This window comes from Arvicanthis niloticus, chromosome 13 (assembly GCF_011762505.2).
Source record: "Arvicanthis niloticus isolate mArvNil1 chromosome 13, mArvNil1.pat.X, whole genome shotgun sequence".
Lineage (NCBI taxonomy): Eukaryota > Metazoa > Chordata > Mammalia > Rodentia > Muridae > Arvicanthis > Arvicanthis niloticus.
The window spans coordinates 35,936,004-35,955,214 of NC_047670.1; the positions used below are offsets into that span (position 1 = coordinate 35,936,004).

The following is a 19,211-nucleotide window of genomic DNA, read 5'->3' on the forward strand; positions in this document are numbered from 1 at the left end:
ACTCCTGTAGGGGAATTAAAGATGATTTCTAATAAGCAGCCAACAAAGAAGGCTCTTGCCGCTGGGTAGCAGTTGTATCTTACACACTTGCCGGGATGTTTTTTGCAAGTCATTTCTACAGGAATACAAACTCCCCTATTATTATGTCCAGCACAGTGGTATGAGCTTTCCATGTGCACTACCATTTGATTTAATATTGAGGAAGGGCAATTAAGATATAAGGATATTCCTGCCCCTCCCACATTCTCCCCCATAACCTGGGTGTGAAGTGAGGTTGGGGCTGACCGAGGCAAGTGGCCATGGGATTCCAAGTAGGGAACATACCTAAGAATGACTCCTAGGAGGTAGGGAGTCAATTTTGTGAGTGGTTGATTGTGAGATAAAGGGAAAGGACAGTCACAGTGCCCACCTCTCCCAGATCTCTGTGTAGAGACCTGTATGATGCCAAGAGTTAGAATTTCCCTATGCATCAGCAGGACTGCCCAGTCTTGTTCTTTTGACGTCTGGCAGGAGACTGGCCTGAAGTATGATAGGTATTAGGTTGAGAACATCTGAGACTAACAAACTGTCAGGTGTGGTGGTACAGACCTTTAATCCCAGGAGATAAAGCCAAGCAGATCTCTGGGTTCAAGGTCAATCTACAGAGCAAGATCCAGGACAGCCAAGCTTAGGCCAAGGAGCTCCTAGAAAAATTAACCAATCTTTCTCCTCTGTCTCTGTCTCTGTCTCTGTCTCTGTCTCTGTCTCTGTCTCTCTCTGTCTCTCTCTGTCTCTCTCTCTCTCTCTCTCTTCCCCCTCCCTCTCTCCCTTGTTCTTGCACATGTTTTTCTCTCTCACAATACATATAATACATACTTCACATAATTACATAATTGTATTTATGTAATGTGACTCACATTAGAAAGTATCTGTGTCATAATCCTCTATTACATCCAGGTTTGTCTGAGTTACATAGAATGTACACAATATTGCTTTTTCCCCCCTAGTGTTTGCAGACCACGAGATTAAGCAGTCAGCTTGCTCTGCCACATAGCTATCATTTTGTTGCAGTTTTACCAAACAGCTGCCTCTGGAGCCACCTGCTGACACAGTGGAGAATCCCGTGCAGCTGGGATCACTAAGCACAGTGGCTCTCCAAGGGAACAGGAGAGAAACTCAACATTAGACTCTGCCCTATGGACTTCCCACAGCCAAGGAGTTAAATCATCCAGAAAATCCCACTGGCTATGTGGATATTTTGATCCAGTAAATGGGTTAGCCATGTGAGGTCCTGTAAAACTCAGAGACCTTTGCTTGAAACTACTGTCGACGTGATTTTGAAAATGGAGTAAATATTGATCATGACTATCCACCAATCTTATACCCAACATGTATTGATCCCACATGCAACAAATATAGATTCTGAATCTGTCTCAGTTCTCCCATAACAGAATACTAGGGATACATCAAAGTTGCCATAGTTCACTTTGCCAACTTAGTGATTTGTTTCGAGAACTTCCCACCTGGCAACAGAACTTTTTCCGCATATATGTCTGAAGAGTTTTCCGTAGAAGTTGAATTGCTGTGGCAAAGAAAAAATAGTTTGGATTTTGATAAGAAAATGTGTCTGTTCCTTCCCACTCAGCACTGTGGCTTCCCCATCCCACCCCCACCCCCAGCCAAGGTCTGGCCAAAACTGCATGAGATTGTGGTTTTTTAAATCTCTGTTTATCTGAGGATAGAAATTGTCCCAGAATTTCAGCATTATTTGCAGAATAATGGAGAATAATTCTCTATTTGTGATTTTTTTATTAAATTGCTTTCCTAGTTGATTCTTGACATTATTGTTTTATTAGTGAGTGAAGTCCAGACCCTTTGTGTATGTTTTGTTTCTAAGCTAGTTTAGTGATTTGTTCTTTGACCTTATGTATACTCTGGCTAATTTTTTCTATATTAGAAAACAAATCTTTATTTGTAGTGCTTTATTCTCTTTAGAAAGCTCTGGCTCAATATCCAATATTTTCTTTTTCTTTCTTGATTTTTTAAAGACAATATCTTGGTGACCTTGACTTCAAACTCATAATCCTCCTGCCTCTACCTCCTGAATATTTAGATGACAGACTTGTCTCATCTGGCATCAGTGGGAGAGGAGGCCCTAGGTCCTCCTTAATGAAGGCTTAATGCTCCAGTGTAGGGGGTGCTAGGGCAGTGAGGTGGGAGTGGGTGGGTGGGGGAGCACCCTCATAGAGGTGCTGGGGAGAGGATAAGGGTTTTGTGAAGGGGAAACCCGGGAGGGGGGCAACATTTGAAATGTTAATAAATAAAATAACCGATTTTTAAAAAGGGGAATGGGACTTTGGAGCAAGAGCCTACTCAGTAGTGGAGTGGATCAACCTGAGCTTAGAGTGCTACAGAGGGCAGAGCTGGAGAAGTGAAGCCAGCCCTTTGGAGGAGCCTAGAAGATCATGTGTGGATCCCAGACATTGAAATAAGAAGCTGTAACATTAAAGTTGCCCCAAGATTTTTGAGATGCCAGAGCCATAGGATACCTACTGAGGAAAGCTCTTAATGGGAAGTGGAACAGCCCGGGAGAAAGAAGTTTGTTGCAGTCTACAAAGATGAAAAAGGAGTTGGAGATCTAAAGACTGCTTTGACATCAGACATGGGGGCTGGAGAGATGGCTTATCGGTTAAGAACACCGGCTGCTCTTCCAGAGGTCTTGAGTTCAATTCCAGCAACCACATGGTGGCTCACAACCATCTGTAATGGGATCCGATGCCCTCTTCTGGTGCGTCTGAGGACAGAGACCGTGTACTTATATTCTTTGGGCTGGGCGGTGGTGGCACACGCCTTTAATCCCAGCACTTGGGAGGCAGAGGCAGGCGGATTTCTGAGTTCGAGGCCAGCCTGGTCTACAGAGTGAGTTCCAGGACAGCCACGACTACACAGAGAAACCCTGTCTCAAAAAACCAAAACAAACAAACAAACAAAAAAAACCCCAAAACAAAAAAAAAGACATCAGACATGGAGATGCAGAGTTTGGAGTTTGCCCAACTGGTTTCCTGTCTTGCTTTGGGGATTATAGTTGAATGATTGGATGAATCTCAGAAGAGATCTTGAACTTTGGACTTTTAACACTGTTGAGACTACTATAGACTATGGGGACTTTGGAAGTTAGAATAAATGTATTTTTCATTATGCTGTGTTTAGGTATGCCCCCCCCCATAGACTCCTGTTTGAACAAGCCAGGGAGTGGAATGTGATGGTTTGTATATACTCAGCTCAGGGAGTGGCACTATTAGAAGGTGTGACTCTGTTGGAATAGGTGTGGCCTTGTTGGAGTAGGTGTGTCACTGTGGGTGTGGGCTTTCAGACTCTCCCTCCTCCTAGCTGCCTGGAAGCCAGTATTTTGCTAACAGCCTTCAGATAAAGATGTAGAACTCTTAAAGTCCTCCTTAACCATGCCTGCCTGGATGCTGCCATGCTCCTGCCTTGATGATGATGAATTAAACCTCGGATCCTGTAAGCCAGCCCCAATTATATGTTGTTGTTGTTGTTTTTTTTTTTTTATAAGAGTTGCCTTGGTCATGGTGTCTATTCACAGCAGTAAAACCCTAAGACGCCTATGAACCACAACAACAACCAGTGTGGCAGGATTACAGTAGTGGTCTACATAACCTTTTTGGTATAATTTAAAAAATTAAATGTTTTAAAATGTACAAAGTAACAATGTTACAGCTCTCTAATTGGACTTAAGACTCACTCAGCAAAAGGGAAATCAGTCCTGGTACTGGAAACCTAGCCAACTGCCCAAAGCTGGTGAAGTGATGGGTCTCGGAGGAGAACCTACAGTTGCCACTGTTCTGAACCGGCATTATCTCTAACTACATTCTGTGCTGTGAATTAGGTTTAACACTTGTATTGGGTTAATTGGGTTCCCAAAATTGCATGAGAATCTGCATGTAAGATGCTGAGAGTCCCTGTCCCTGGTTGGTTCTGATTGGTAAATAAAGTTGCCAGTGGCTAATGGCTGGGCAGAGAGACAGAGGTGGGATTTTAGGATTTGTGGGCAAAGGGACAGAGAAAAGAAGAAAAAAGAATCGCCATGCCAAGAAAAGAATAAGATCCAGGCTTGAGAGCTACAGAGGAGAGAGCATACCAATCATCTAAGAGCCAGGGAAGAGCAGCCCCAGGCTCCCCCAACCCCCTTTGGGCCGAGGATAGCAAAGATAAAAATGCAGATTTTGGTGAGTAATAACTCAGGAGTATCAGAGGGGAGGCGTTAACAATGTGGAAGTTTGGGAGTGGCTCAGCCACTGAGCTGTTTAAGGCATATTAAAATAGAAGGCTGAGTGTGTTTGTCTTTCATTCGGGAACTCAGAACATTGGGGAGAGTAGCGAGGAATGCTTGATGCAGGGCGATTAGAGTGACTTAATCGCTTAATGCAACACTTCTGAATATTAATCCTTATACCCACAGGTAAGTGTAGTCCTCAACCCTCACCAAGGGGGAACTTCTCTTTGAAACAAATGGATATCACTACAGAAAACCACAATAAATGAAATAGCGTAATTACGGATGGAGCCTAGCCCGGCTGATAAATCTACAACATAACGCCTGCACCTAAGGCCTAGTTTTAAAGAGGGGCCAGAAAGATTTTAAGAGCCAAAGGAACAAGGAGTATGCTGTGAGATTGTATCTCCTAGGAATGTCAGAAGCTACACCCATTAAGTCTCACCAATTTGGCTGCCTGCTGTGAACAAGGACAATAGGCTAAAGTAGATGAGGGAAAGCCTAGGCTGCAAACCTATACAAACATACAGGCAACTAAGGAATGTTGAGAGTGGAGAAATAGGCTTCTCCAGGAAAGAGCACATCAGTTGGTTGTCCAAATACAAATGGTTGACCCCCACATATTCATACAAGTAACATTATACAAATGGGGCAGATTGTATTTAGGTATTTAAGAACACACACATTCTCTCCCTCTCTTTCTCTCTCATATACACACAACAACAACAATTAGTGGAAGAAAAAGGCCATGAAGTTTAGATAGAGCAAGGAGGTTTGGAAGGAAGAATGGGAAAGAAAATGCTGTAATCTCAAAAATAAGTAATTTTTTAAAATGTACAAAGTGATTTTGCTATTTTCCCAGAATTGAGTAATTACCACATTTATCTATTAAAAATATCCTCAAAATAAGCTCCATATAGTTCATAAAGTTTGGATGATAAACAGGGGAAAAAAGCATGAAATAGGAACTGGGTCTATGACTCAGTTGAGTGCTTGCTTAGCACGCATGAGGTCCTGGACCCAGTCCCCAGCGCTACATGGGCACGGTATTACATGCCTATAATCCCAGTACTCAGGAGATGAAGGCAAGATCAAAAGTTCTAGGTCATTCTCCACTACAAGACCAGACTGGGCTACCTGGGACTTTGTCTTAAAGTAAAATAAAATAAATAAAATAAAAATATAATTCCCAGGAGGAATTGTACTAGGAAATGTTAACCAGACAAGCATTGTATGGAATATATTTGTATGCATTTTCTCCGTCATAGTTTGTGGTGGCTTAAATAAAAATGGCCCTATAGACTCATATACTTGAATGCTTAGTCACCGGGGAGCAGCACTTTTTGAGAAGTTTTTGAGGCGTGTGGCCTTGTTGGAGGAAGTGTGTCAGTGTCCATGCCAGGAGGACCCTCTCTCTTTTTCCTCTTTCAGATCAGGATGTATCTCCCACTTCTCCAGGACAACAGCTTCTGGCCACCATGCTTCCTACCATGATGATAATGGATTAGCCCTCCGGAACTGTGAGCAGGTCCCAACTAAATGCTTGCTTTTATAATAATGCCTTAGTCATGGTGTTTCTTCACGGCTATAGAAAAGTGACTAAGGCTTTGCTTGAACACTAAAAACCCTTCCAGAATCAAAAGGAACACGGTAATGAACAGCCCATGCCAGAAAATAGATAGACACATTTGTGTCTTTCCATTAACTCCAGTTTATTGAAATACAATAAACATATACTCTATGTTAGTTTAGTTGGCTGCACTTTGTGGAATAGTTAAGATTTCCCTTAATAATTGGCCATTAAAAAAAAAAAAAAAAAAAAAAAAAGAATGTATTCCACTCTCCATGATTAACGTTAACTCTCAGATAATACAGTACTCAGTAACTACGTCTCTATGTACGTATATATGTAGATTAAAGAAAGGCTGCAAAGTGTTAAAGAGGTCACAGCAGAGTTTAGTGGCCTTAAAGGGGTCTTATAAGAGGCATGAGAGGGGCTGGAGTGGCGGATCGGCGGTCACGAGTGCCAGCTGCTCTTTCAGAGGACTGGAGTTCAGCTCCCACCCCCCACCCCCCCATCGACAGGCACACTCCTGCACCCGGGAATCTGATGACCTCTTTTTGGTCTCTGCAGGCACCTGTAAACATGTGCACCAATACATAATCATTATAAAATACCTCTTTTAAAAACAAAGTCAGAGGTATAGAGATGATAAAGATGCAAAGAGAGTCTCTGGTGAGGTGTGGGAAGAAGTTAAGGAACCCTATTGGCATACTGGAGAATCGCCGGGGAGCCAAGCCGCCAAACCATAGGGTCGCTGGCCTCTGAGCTGAGCTGAGCTGCTGAGGTGCAGAGGTGCAGAACTTGTTTGGGGGGGGGGGGGGTGGGCTTCAATTCAAGTAGGCGGAGTCAGCAATAGGGATTGAACTGAGGCACAGGGACAGTTGGGAGTCCTCTGCCTGTCAATCTGGTGGTGTACATATTAGGTGGCCAGATGACAGCTCAGTGGGGAACCTTCATCACAACATTTGATATCTTCTTTATATCATCCAGGTGGGGGGGGGGGTGCACCTTACATAAATTCTTGGGGCTCAGAACATAAATTTTTGTTCTGAGGGGGGTTTAATAGACCTAAGTCCTCACCTGGCCCAATCTATTCTGATAGGTTTATAAGGTAGTATAGGAATAGGGTATTTACCAAGGCTTACCCATAGATGGTGCTAGAAACTAGGTGGCAGTGTCTACAAGCATAACAAGTCATTCTGCCTCTGAACTCAAAATGGAGCCAAATGCAGTATGTGAAATGGTGAGCACATGCTGGGCGACGTACAGGATGTGTGCACTCTGCTTTTACACAATATGGATTGGTTTTCTGTCTGGGCGTTTCCTGGTCTGCAGTTTTAGCAAGCACTGACATTGTTCAGCTTGTTTCTCAAGGTTCAAATCTCAGTCGTCACTGACGCAATCTTTTCTCTCACCTCTCACATGGAACATTCTCGCCCATCAGGGGAGACCTCTCCTTCAGAGTGTTCTCAGAAACTCTTGTCCTCTGCTCGGACCTTGGCACCCGCCTATCCCGGAAGTCCCTCACACAGTCTATTATAAAAGTCCCCTGGGGTTTCCTCCAATCACGTCTCCAGCTGCACTTGAAGATATCAACTGGATTGAACTGAAATCCCATTGCCTATTGGTTTGAATTTAATTTTTGGCTGAGAGTGAAGACCCCCATACTCGGGAGACCCTTCCTCAAGCCTCCGGATCGCGACCACCCAAAAATCACAAGAAACCATACCTGGATGCAATCAGCAGAGGTTTATTAGGGGAGGAGCCTCGGTCAAAAACGACAAGCTCTTTAGCTCTGCCAAGAGCAGGGTTTTTGGCCCCGTGTAGTGGGTTAAAGGGTCTTTTATAGCATGGGGTGGGGGGAGGAAGGCATTTTCGCGCGCTTACACATGATTGGTTGTTTTACAAATTTTGAACATAGCACTGGGAAGACCAAGGGAGGGGTAACCAAGAACAGTGGAACATTTCAGAGAATCTAGCCCAAATGATAGCATCTTTATCTGTAGTCAGGAATGCCTTCCTGCCTTGGGCGAGGCTTGGGGAATGTAATCCAGCAAGTGTCCTTCACCTGGAATGTGAAGGCCTGAAATCTTATTTTCAGTTCCAAATTCTGTAAGGCGAAAAATCTACACATATTTCATAAAATGGCCTTTATAATTTTTCACTCTACAAGAGGATTCCATGAAAATCTGGCCTCTTTCATCTCTTTTCCTCCACTCTTAGCTATGTATCATGGTTTCCTCAGGCCCTGGAATGCTGGCCATTTCCCAAACAACAGATGTCCACAGAACTCTGGATGTGCGAGCACTGTTCCCTTTGTCCCATGTCCTGTCACCCACCAGACTCCTGTCCATCCTTCACAAACCAACCGAGCTCTTCTGAAAATAATTCCTTGTAATTCTTGAGACTATTCTATTCCAAAGACTTAGTCTGTTGGTTCCCTGGAGCCAAAGTAATTGATTCTTAATTGGTGTGGCATGTATGAGGCTAGCTCATAAAAACAAATGTGCTAAATTAGCCAATGTCTGAGGAATTTATAGTCAAGGAGGGACACGTTGCCCAATGTTTACATTCTTGTAATCCTAGAAACTAGCACAGTCAGGATCTGCTCCTGGGGAGCAGGGGCTCTGGTGGAGGCAGGACAGTTAGGTAATCAGCACCAGAAGGTGAGACACAATTAATTGGCTTGAGCCATTCCCACTCCCCTCAGCAGTGACTGCTGCGATAAGTCCTAGCAAGTAAGCTACGGAGGGAAGCTCTCTTAGTCAGGGTAGCTATTGCTGTGATGAAACACCATGGCCAAAAGCAACTTGGAGAGAAAAGGGCTTATGTAGATTATGCATGCACGTCACTGTTCATTATTGGAGGAAGTCAGGACAGGAACTCAAACAGGGCAGGAACCTGGAGGCAGGAGTTGAGGCAGAGACCACAGAAGGTCCTGCTCACTAGCTCGCTTCTCATGGCTTGCTCCTCCCAGCTTGCTCAGCCTGCTTTCTTATAGAACCCAAGACCACCAGCCCAGAGGGGTCCCAACCCACAATGGACTAGACCCTCCTTCATTCCTTATTAATTAAGAAAACGCCCTACAGGCTTGGCTGCTTACAACCCCATTCTAGAAACATTTTCTCAATTGAAGTCAAGTTGACCTAAAATCTATAAACCAGACTGGCCTTGAATTCAGAGATGTACCTGCTTCTGCCTGCCGAGAGAGCTGGGATTAAGGCATGGACCACCTCTGCCCACCTACAGAGTTGGTTCTTGTACCCAGCCTTCTGCAGCCTTCTTATCAAGACCTATTAGCTTTTGCACTGGTCTCGTTCAGTTGAGCCTAGAACCCATCAGAGCTGTCCAAGGAGGAAAAGGTTTTTTTTGGAGGGGGGGGTATTTTTGTTTGTTTTTGTGGGATTTTGGGGGGTGGGTGTTAGCATTCCTTCTAGGCTCCGCTCAGCAGTTACCTGGCAACAGCCAGGTAGACCTGGCTTACTATAAAGGGGGCTGTTTGCCCCCTTCCTCACTCCCTTATTCTCTCCGACTCTCTTCTCTCCCTGATACTTTACTCCATTTCTCCCCATCCCTCTCCCCCCTCTCTATCCATGTGTTCCTGGCTGGCCTCTCCTTCCGTCTTCTTCCCCCTCTCCTTCCCTCTTTCTCTGTGGCTTTCTCTGTCTCTATCCCCTCTTCAATTCCCCTTCCTGTGCCCTAAATAAACTCTATTCTACACTATACTGTCCTATGGCTGGTATCTCAGGGGGAAGGGATGCCTCCACATGGGCCCACTGAGGCACCCATTCCACCTGACCATACAGAGCTTCTATCAACTATCAAACATATCCTTGGCGCTCCTCTTTAAATATATATATATATGTATACATACATATAACATATATATATAATATATAACACACATATTATATATGTTATATATATGTATATTACATATAATATATAACATATATATTATATATGTATACACACGTATATGTATGTATATATATATATATATATATATATATATATAATCACAACATGAAGTGTGCATTAAATGGACTTTAGAATCTTTGGAAGGTACCAAGAAATAGAGCAGGAGCCAAGCTTCCAGAAATCTCTCTTAGAGGTGTTGCCAGTGCTACTGAAGTTTCAAAGAGTCTGGAAATTACACCTTAGGTTTTCTCAAGTCTATAAGTCTTTTCCCTGTTGCAACAAAATCCCATGTGCAGTTATGGCGGAATTTCTCTTTCGAATTTTCCTGGTGGTCATATGTCCAAGAGCAAGCAGGTTTCAGCACTGGTTTCTGGTGAGACCCCTCCTTCTGGCTTGCAGACTGCTTCAGACTGGAAAGCATAACCTCTGCTTACAGCAATGGGATCAGAACAATAAAAGCTTAACTGTTTGATTTTTGAGCATAGTGGTGGTTATGATGGTAAACGTGGTAACGCCCGGATGGGTTAGAAAACTAGTCTCCAGTCAGGCCCTATCCTGGGGCGCCTGAGCTGTGAGAGGAAAGTGGATCAAGATTAGTCAAAGAAACTCTCCAGGCCTCCAAGGGTTAAGGTAAACGAGACTTGCCCGTACATCCCTATTTCCTAGAGAGGTCTGGATAGAGTGGGTATTGGGTAGGGGTGTGATGAAAACTTCCCGTCTTGTCTTCCGGCTTGGAGGGTGTAGGACCCTAGGTTAGTGGGGCCTAAAGCGGCGAGTTCCTTTTGACTGGGGCGACTTGGGGTGTAGGGAGCCATTGTGTAGCGACCCCAACAGTGAACTCCTACTGGGGAAAGGAGGCGTTCCCGCACAGTGTTCTGCAGCTTCAGGGCGCAGGCGCAGCACCTCCGCGGCTTGGTCTGACCGGTTTCGGGCGTGCCTGGGTATAATGAAAGCTCCAGACTTGCTCAGCTTGTCCTCTTCACCTGTAACCGTCCAAGACACCCTTCTCTGGGCAGGGACCGACATTTATTGTCATGGATGGCCTTGATGTGCCTGTTTTGCGAGCCTGTGTCTTTCCCCCCCACCCCCCCACCCCCCACCCCCCCACCCCCCCACCCCCCCACCCCCCACCCCCCCACCCCCCAGGCTCCTTTACTATGGAATTTAGTAGCTACGTTAGGGAAAGCGGTGAAATGTGAATCTGTTACACGGGCTCGTTGGTTGTAAATACCAAAATAGAAATACGGAACTGAAATAGTATAGCATTTCAGAGATAGTTACATAGATAGTTGCTGTCTGCTTTCTGTGTGTTGTGGGCTTTTTAAAAATTATTTTATGTGTACGTTTTGCTTGCATATATGTGCACGATGTGCGTGCATGACTGGTGCCCACGGAGACTAGAAGAAGGCATGGGATCCCTTGGAACTGGAGTTACAACGCCTGTATGCCACTATGTGAGTGGGTGCTAGGGATTAAACGGGAATCCCCTGGAAGAACAGTCAGTGTTCTTAACTTCTGAGCCATCTCTCCAGCCCTCGATTTTGTTAGAATCCAGGCGTTTCTTTTTGGTTCTTGTCAAACTCTGTGGATATAATTTCATCCTCTTTGACCTTTATAACAAACCAGTTCTTAATCACTGTGTGCTCTTGTTGGCTCACTGGGTCTTAAGGTTTGGAAATTCGTAAAAACACAGTTGATGCAGGTTCTCTGAGGATTATTTGCCCTTGGAAATTAATGCTCAGCGGTACTTCCTGCTTTGGTTTGGTGGAATACATGGTGTGAAAGGCAGCGTCCAATCAGCTTGAGACTCAGGCCTGTGCTACCACTTTCTGGTTGTGTGGCCTTGGGAAATTCCTTAATGCCATGGGCACACCAGTAAAACCACCCATAAGACAGTGTAGATAAAAATCTAAAATTGCTAGTACACCTTAGGCTGATCAGAGAATTAGGAACAGGTGGTTTATTGCCTGGGATGTACACAGCAGTAGAGACAAGCACTAACATTGTGTATGAATGCTTTTGTCTATCCTTTCAGGGTTCTATGTCCTCCAATCATACTGTTTTTTATATACTGAAATGGATTCTGTGTTCATGTGACACTGGATGATCAAGTTTTTGTTAGCTCCAGAGACAGTTTAGGTTGACATGCATAATACAGAAGGCTGCCCTCTTTTGTATTTAGGAATTGTTATGGGTTACATAAGTGTTCTTTTTGAAAGTGACTTTTTTCTGTCAAAAGCTGCTCTTTTTCCCCTGTCAACAATCAACCGACCCTTTAGACCCTAAGCAACGTCCCCATTAGCTGCTTTTTGCACTTGCATATGGATTCCATGATGCTCTTATGTTTTATTATTCTGTTCCTCCTAAAAAAGCATGTTGCCGTCTTCAGTTAAGAGGGTTTCCAAGCCACAAGTAGACATTATTAGTATTCATTCTACCTTTGAAACTTGGTCCTCAGGCTTTAGTACAGAGACAATGATAATAGTAACTAAGTTATCATTATAAATTCTTTTGTTTTGTTTTCGAGACTGGGTTTCTCTGCGTAGCCCTGGTTGTCCTGGAACTCACTCTGTAGACCAGGCTGGCCTCAAACTCAGAAATCCTCCTGCCTCTGCCTCCCAAGTGCTGGGACTAAAGGTGTGTGCCACCACTGCCCGGCTATAAATTCTTTTTAAAAAACGTATTTAGTTGTGGGACTGGAGAGATGGATTAGCAGTGCAGATCACTGGCTGCTCATCCTGAGGACACAGGTTCAGTTCCCAGCACCCACAAGGTGGCAACTCCAGTTCAAGGCATCTAATACCCTCTTCTGGGTTCCATGGCACTGCACAGACATACATGCAGGCAAAACACTAACATAAAATAAAGATAAATCTCAATTTATTTTTTTTTAGTTATAGTAGGAATAGGAAACACTCTTCTTTTTCATCGATTTATTTCATAACACTTAATAACATTAATAAGGAACTTACGTCAGCACTGCTATGTAAACAATGACAAAGATCAAGGGAAGCACATCAGGGATTGTGTAGACAGTAACATTGTTCTTTATATAATCAATGTATAATAGTTAAGGAGAGTTTAATCCTCATTAAGCAAACATTTTTGCATACACCGCCTTCTCTTTATCTTTCTGTGTCTTTATCATTTGTTTGACTTTAAGCAATTCTGTCTGGATAGCTTTATTTCCTGGGGCTATCTCCTGTGTCTTCTTAAGGTCAGCCAGTCCTTGATCCTATACTGTAATCCTTGCCATCCTTGCACTTTTTTGGTATAGTGCTTTAGTATTCGAAGGGTCCATTTCAAGAGCCTCCAGGCAACTGTCAATTGCTCCCTGCCAATTTGACATCTTCAATTTACAAGCACCAATATTCAGCACACAACTTAAGGTTACAGGTTGCAGTCTGGATGTATCTGCTTTCTCAATAACAGCCTTTGAATTATCCACATACCTTAAAACCGTCACATATTCTTCAATAGCCATCTATTTCCATCTCCCAGTTCTGAGACTTGAAAAAAGTATTTCCAGTGTTTTTTTAAGTCTTCAAATACTAATAAAATTTTATCTACATCTTTCAATCTATATCTGCATCCTCGGGGAAATATGTATGACTATCATCAGAGCCATCTTTGGGGAACATTCCCCAGTCATCCCCTTCTTTCAGTTCTCCACATTCTGCAATGACACAGAGTTTGACAGGTTTTTCACCATTCACTTCTACATTTTCAAGCATCCTTGCCACACCTAGTCCTTTCATTGCTTGACCAGATACCACGTTTCCCATCCAAATGAGGAGTTGGAACTCTTGTGATAAAGAACTGAGAACCATTCATATTGGGGCCTGCATTTGTCATGTGCAGCAAGCCCCCCTAATCAAGTTTATAATGAAAATTTTCATCTTCAAAATTTTCACCACACCTTCTCCATCTGTTCCATTCTGATTTGAGAAGTCTCCACTCTGAATCATAATTTTTTTTTTTTTCAGAGCCGAGGATTGAACCCAGGGCCTTAAGCTTGCTAGGCAAGTTCTCTACCACTGAGCTAACTCCCCAACTCCCATAAATGTCTTAATAATGAAGTGGAAAGGGCATCCTTTAAAATGGAGGGGTTTCTCAGTTGTGGCTCCAGTTCCTTTTTCTCCTGTACACAATGCACAAAAATTTTCTGTAGTTTTGGGAACAATATCTGCAAACAATTCTAAAACAATTTGTCCAACTCACTTCCCTGCCGATGTCCACATCAAAGAAGACTCTTGAGTTCTTGGAATTGGAGGGTTTGGATGCTGAGGATGGGGTGGACATCGTCACTGCAGGCGCTGACAAGCAGGATACCAGGAAACCTACTCTTAATTTGGAACATTTGCATCTAGGATAAGGCTCCCTGAAGAGACTTCTGAAGACCATGCTTCTCCTTTCCATTCTTTTGTTGTGATGGTTGGGAAGGGAGGTAAGAGAATAAACTTAATACCGCTCACTGTGACCACTGTTGTTTTTCACAGGGCTGTCCATCCTTAGCCCGGGGTGTTCACTGTGATGGAGCAAGGAACAGAGCTGTCGGTTTCAGATTCTAGTGTCACCAAATCGGAGGGTTTAAAAAGCGTGATAGAGGTGAGGGGTCAAGATAATCTGAAGCCTTAGGAAACTTGTTATAAATTGTTCTAGGTACTGTGTGGAAAAGACAGTATTCAAGGGGGCTGGAAAGATGGCTCAGCGGTTAAGAGCACTGCTTGCTCTGCCAGAGTTCCTGAATTCTATTCCCAGCAACCACATGGTGGCTCACAATCATTTATAATGGGGTTTGATGCCCTTTCTGGTGGGTCTCAAGACAGCTACAGTGTATTCATATACATAAAATAAATATTTAAAAAAAAAAACAGTATGCTTTCTTAACCACTGAGTCATCTCTCCAGCCCCTATAGAAATATTTTTAAATTAGTCTCACTTTTAATTCTGTGTGTTCACTAGTGGATTTGTTGTTCTTATGAGCCACACAGTTTTTGAAGATGCAAATCTCAAGGGCAATACCAACCTAAAAATAAACGTACTGAGTTTTATGTGAGGTTTAAGAGGAAAAACGGGACCTAAGTGGGCTGTCATATGAAGTGAAACCCGACAATAGATCTGCTAAAACATGAGCAAACACAGGAATAAGAATGATCATCCTGGTTAGTTTTTATTAGTCAATTCGACAGAATCTAGAGTTGTTTGAGAAGAGGGAGCCTCAACTGAGAAAATGTCTATCAAATTGGTCTCTGGGGCATTTTCTTTTTCTTTTTTTTTTTTTGTTTTGTTTTGTTTTGTTTTGGTTTTTTGTTTTTTCGAGACAGGGTTTCTCTGTGTAGCCCTGGCGTGGGTCATTGTCTTAACTAGTGATTCCTGTGGGAGGGCCAAGCCTGTTATGAGCAGTGGCACCCTGGGCAGATGGTCCTGGATGATATAAAAAAAAAAGAAAAGAAAAAAAAAAAAGAAAGAAAGCAGGCTAAGCAAGCTATGGGGAGCAAGCCAGTGAACAGCACTCCCCCACACTTTCTCAGTTCCTGCCTTGAGTTCCTGCCCAGACTTCCTTTAGTATCTCAGAAGTTACTTGTGATATACAATGAAATACACTCTTTCCTCCTCAAGTTGCTTTTGATCATGGCGTTTATCATAGCAGCAGAAACCAAAGGTAAGGCACCTCCAAGCACACACACACTAACTTTCTAATAATGCATTAGGAGGGTTTGCATTGTTTCTCTCTCTCTCTCTCTCTCTCTCTCTCTCTCTCTCTCTCTCTCTCTCTCTCTCTCTCTCTCTCTCCAGTTCAGAATTTCCTCATCAGGAAAAATAAGGGACTATGGTTAGATTTATTTTTATTTTTAAAAAATTCTTGCAGGAGATGAAACTAAGGATAATTTGGGAACTGTTCAAACGCAGTACACCCCAGGCTGATAAACTTCAAGAGAAAACTCCAAAATGGTCTGAAAGATGTGGGCCACAGAATTCTAAGCATGATATACAGAAGTGTGCATCTGATGTGGTCTCATGGGGATGAGATCTGTTGTCATGATTTTTCTGAGAATAAGTCAGAGAGATGGGAAGACTCCATAGAGAAAGAAGGGGTGGGGGAACCTCACCATGGAGGATGGGGTTCTGAAGACCATGTCAACACCTCTGCCCTGTGGAATTCCTGTTTTGGAGAGAAGCCCTATGAGTGTTCTAAATGCTGGAAACATTTCAGCAATGATTCTCACCTCCATACACACCAGAGGATACACTCAGGAGAAAAGCCATAGGAATGTTCTGAATGTGGAAAATGCTTTTTTAACAGTTCCCACCTGATTCAGCATTTGGAAGCACACAGAGGGGAGAAGCCCATCCTGTGGGAAAGTGTGGGAAATGCTTTAGCAGTACTTCCCACCTTACTGTCCCCGAGAGAACTCACATAGGAGAGAGACCTTATTATACGGGTCCTGACTGGAAAGGGTTTTGGAAGCAACACACATCCTGCTGATTCAGCATCACAGATTACACACTAGTGAAAGGCCATACGAATGTCCTGTTTGTGGGAAAGGCTTCAGTCACAGCTATGTTCTACTAGAACACAGGCAGACTGACACCAGAGAAAAACCCGATAGGTGCCCAGAATGTGGAAAGAGCTTCACTCAGTTCCAGCCTGACTCACAGGCAGTGAATGCACACAGGTGAAAAGCCCTCAAAGTGTCTTGGGTGAGGAAAAGACTTCAGTTGTAATTCTACCCTAACAAAGCAACAGAGGACACATACAGGAGAAAAGCCCCATCACTGGCCAGAGTGTGGAAAGACTAGTAGTTGAGGTTCAAGCCTTTTAACACACCGGAAACTGCACTTGGGAAAGAAACCTGGAACTGTGGAATGTGAAGAAATCAGAGCCTCCATGTGACAGAGGAGAGCAGAGTCCAGCCAGGAGAGAAAGCATACACAGATTCTGGGAATGTGGAAAGAGTTTTGGCCCTAGCTCCCACCTTCTTAGACACCAGAGATCGCACACTGGAGAAAAGCCTTACTGGTTGAAAAATGTTCAGTCAGAGCTCCACCCTGGTGACTCGTCAGAGGATGCACACGGGGGAGAAGCCTTATAAGTGTCTCCACTGTGGTGAGCCCTTCAGTCAGTCTGTTTAATCAGTTCAATCTGATCAGGCACCAGAGGACCCAGGGAGGAGAGAAACCTTACAAATGTGCAGACTGTGAGAAACACTTTGACAGAAATGCTTACCCCAGTCAGCACTACAAAATACACATCCAGGTCTCTCCAGGCTCTGCAAGTGTGCATATTCTTCATGAGTGGACTTCCCCCCCCCCCAAATGTTCAGGGGAAATGGTCCTAATCCTTTTGTTTTTGGCCTCAAATTCTTCTGAAGTCCCAGAGCCTGCTGGAGTTTTCTTGTTCTTTTCTCCTTATCCTTAGACTGTTAGAATTAAGATGCTCTATGCTCATTGCCCTCTGAGGTATCTTTGTTGTGTCTGCCAAAAGATCTAGAAAAAGTCAACTTCCCAACTTAATGGATGGGAAGACCCAGATTATCTTGGTATGAAATCATCATGGAGGGACATCACTAAGGTTGAAGAAAAGGTAAACATTATTACCATAAAAAAAAAAAAAAATCAAGGGTCTGGAGAGATGGCTCAGAGATTAAGAGGTCCTGAGTTCAATTCTGAGCAAACACATGGTGGCTCGTAACTATCTATAATGAGATATGGTGCCCTCTTCTGGTATATAGAGTGTACATGCAGGCAGAACATTTTATATACACAATAAATAAATAAATTAAAAAAAAATTCAGGTTGTGTTGCTGCTCAAGAGCTGGATATTGTCGTCCTGCAGCTGTGTGGCTTCCAGTCTCCAGACCATGTCTCACTTAGTTGAGCCGCCACTGCCCCTGCACAACAACTGTAAGGAAGGGGAGCAGCCCCTGCCACCGACAGCTGGCCTCAATAGTTCCTTGGTGGAGCTACCCATGAATAGCAGCAATGGTGATGATAATGAAAATGGGAATGATAGGGGCTGGAGCACGTTCCTTCCTTGTCTTCTATCCACAATGGAGACATGGAGAAGATCCTTCTGGATGCACAGCATGAGTTGGGACAGCGCAGCTCAAGAGGCAGTTCTCACTGAGACAGCCCTTCACCACAGGAAGATGGGCAGGTCATGTTTGATGTTGAGACACACACCATCAGGGACCACAGCTCTCCGTCAGAAAAAGAAGCTGAGGCTTTGAAGAAAAGTATAGACTGGGTATCAGACTGGTCCAGTAGACCCAAAACATCCACAATATATGAAGGTCTTCATATATTCAAAGTGAAATAAGAATGGCTTCAAAGGGAAATATAGCATTCTCATATGACTAAACAAAAACACGAAAACTGGGAATTATGGTTGCAACTGAATCACTGTACTTTGTCCTAACAAGTGGAGACAGATCATCACTGGCTTTGTGGGTTTACCCAGGATAAGTGTAATTTTAAGCAAGCAATGTGATTTCTTGAATGCTTTCTGTGTCTAAAAAAGAAGATTCATTTTAAATACGTCCCTCACTAAAATTGTTTGTAGCATCTAGAACTGCTGTGCCCATACTCCAGACTCAAATCATACATGCCAATTAAATATTGATTCAGATGAGACGAAACTTCAGACCCATTCCGTTGTCGCACCAGCTACTTGTTGGGTTCTGAAGAGCAGCATGTGACTAGTGGCTATTGTGTCATTAAAGTTCTTTCTAGAGCACTGTTCCTGACAGGCTTATAGATAGTTCCTAGTGCTATGACTGTGGCCTGGTGTTTTGTTTTCCCAAAAGAATTGTAATATTGTGGAAGTGGGATAGAGTTTGAAAGTATTGAGTCAGGAGATTGATAATCAATGACTGTTGTGTTCTATGTCTGATCAAGTGGATTATCTAGTAATGGTCCCATTTTGTTGGCCAAAATCAGAATAATAGGAAGGATCCTGAGTTCTATTTTCAACATGGACAACTATTTTCCCTGAGATAATTCTGTGTCTTACCCTCAGACACAGAGCTGCTTAGCTTCAGAACTGACAGCTTTAGTTCGCCAAGCTTTGTATGCTTGGCGTACGGAACTGACAACCATGATCTCATGCTATGTTCTGTGCAAATGCTGCTTTTTGAAACTATTAGATCCATCTTATTTTCTCCTACTAGTGCCTAAAGGTGGTAGGCATTTAGGAAGGTTAAGAACTCCTTTAAATTGCCTACAATCTCAGCTTACTGCTGGATTGAGGATATACTTCAGGAAGAACTTGGAGAGATGCTCTATCAGAGGTCCCCAGTTCAAGTCCTAGCATTCACATGGCTGCTCAGAACTGCCTATTACTGTAGTCCCATGGGATCCAGTGCCCTCTTCTGAAGTGCAGACATACATGTAGATAAAATACATAAGTAAATAAATCTTAAGAAAAGAAGAAAGGAAGGAAGGAAGGAA

General features: G+C 43.4%; 1 pseudogene; it reads right to left on the minus strand.

Moving 5' to 3' along the window:
* Positions 1 to 12,736: 12,736 nt before the first annotated feature.
* LOC117719411 (peptidyl-prolyl cis-trans isomerase D pseudogene) lies at positions 12,737 to 15,025 on the minus strand (annotated as a pseudogene).
* Between the last annotated feature and the right edge of the window lie 4,186 nt (positions 15,026 to 19,211).